Raw genomic sequence first — 1,718 nt, forward strand, 5'->3', positions numbered from 1 at the left:
CTGGGGGGGCTGGGGGGGCTGAGGGCCGGCACCGCCCCGGCTTGCGGGGCTCCGCACCCGCGCTCCGGGCTGCCCTCCTCTGCTCGCGGCTCCCTCCGCTGCGGGAAGCGTGTGGAGGGGGCGGGGGGCACCGCCTGCGGTGCGGAGGCGTGCGGAGGCGCGCAGTGCGGGGGTGCGGGGGTGTTGTCCCAGCTGTGCGGGGGTGCTGGGGGTATGGGGGTACATTTCTGTGCAGAGCGGGTACACGCGTGTGCCCGGCCCCGCGGTGCGAGTGCGTCTGCCAAGGCCGCCGTGTGTCGGTGCGTGCGTGGGAGGTTTCTGTGGGGGCGGCGGTGCGTGTTTGGGTGCGCGTGTGCCTGTGAGTGTGGGCGCTTGCACATGTGTGTGCGGGCTTGCATGTGCTGCGGTGTTGAAAGAGAGTGCACGTATGCACACGTGTGGTGTGTGATTGTGCGTGTGCATGTGTATGCAAGTGGTTGTGTGTACTTGTGTGATTCAGTGCGGGCGTGTGTGCACGCGTGTTTCGTGCATATGTGCGTCCATCTGTGCGTGTGTGACAGCATGCATGGATTCCTTCCAGTGCATCTGTGAGTATATGTGTTTTGTGAATGTGTGTTTGTGTGGATGTGTTCTTACACAGCGTGTGTGCCTCTGACRTGCATTTGTCTTGCATGTGTGTGCACATGGGTTTGTTCACATGACTGATTCATACAGCTTTGTGTTGTAAGTTTTTCAATGGATATGCATACGGTACATGTGTGTAAATGCATGAGCTGTGTAAATGCGTTATCTCGAGTGCTGATGGATAGGAATGCATGAGCTGGGAAATGCTGGCAGTCAGTTGCAAAGCATGCATCTTTGCAGGTGTGTCCACACAGGGTTTGCATTTCCCTATGCTGAACAGTGTGACTGTGAGGGTGTCTTAGGTGCATGGAATACATTTGTGGAAAGATGTATCCTGGCTAGGAAGTGTTTTGAATGCTTTCTCTGGCATGTATGAGTTTGTATGACCACATGTTTTGTATATACATGTGATATATGCAGTATTACCACAACACCATAGATGACAGTATCAAAGAAATCGGGAAACATGATGATTCACCCTTCACTCCCAAAACACTTYGTGGAAGGGGAGGTTTGCATGGCTCTCAGTCTGCTCCCATGGGGGTATCAGGGTGAGCAATACCTGCCTTCCTTCCATGTGTACTGAAAACCATGCCCTCTTTCAGTGAAGCCAGCAGCAATTCACAGAGTGTGGCTCTGCCTATGGCTGGCTGAACTCACCTCTGTAGCTCTAAGGCTGCGTGAGGAAGGAACACCTTTAGCTGCAAGTGCTGACCCTGACCAGCCCCATTGGATCCATACATGTTTGTTTACTGGGGAGAAACAAAGGTATCTATTTCACTGCCTCGTGTACTGTCTACAGCCTTCTCTTGCAGACACATAAGTCTTGGAGTGTGACTGCTGTAATTGAAGCTTGGTAGGCCTGTTTGCATCCTCTGCAATGACATAGGAATGTGAGTGGACAGGTGATGTGAAACTTATTTTGGTGTTAAGGGCAGTGCCATATTAGGATCATCTATTTGACAAAATTCCAGTGGTCCCTGTTTTAGSGAAAATGGGATAGGTGAAAATCACTTGGTTCTAAACCTGTCTACTGTATTTATTAATTCCAGCATCTTTCTCTTTACTATATACATGTATTTGCATTTATGCAT

Source organism: Malurus melanocephalus, unplaced genomic scaffold (genome assembly GCF_030028575.1).
Source record: "Malurus melanocephalus ecotype Western Australia unplaced genomic scaffold, MMel_1.1 scaffold_3, whole genome shotgun sequence".
In the NCBI taxonomy this organism is placed as follows: Eukaryota; Metazoa; Chordata; class Aves; order Passeriformes; family Maluridae; genus Malurus; species Malurus melanocephalus.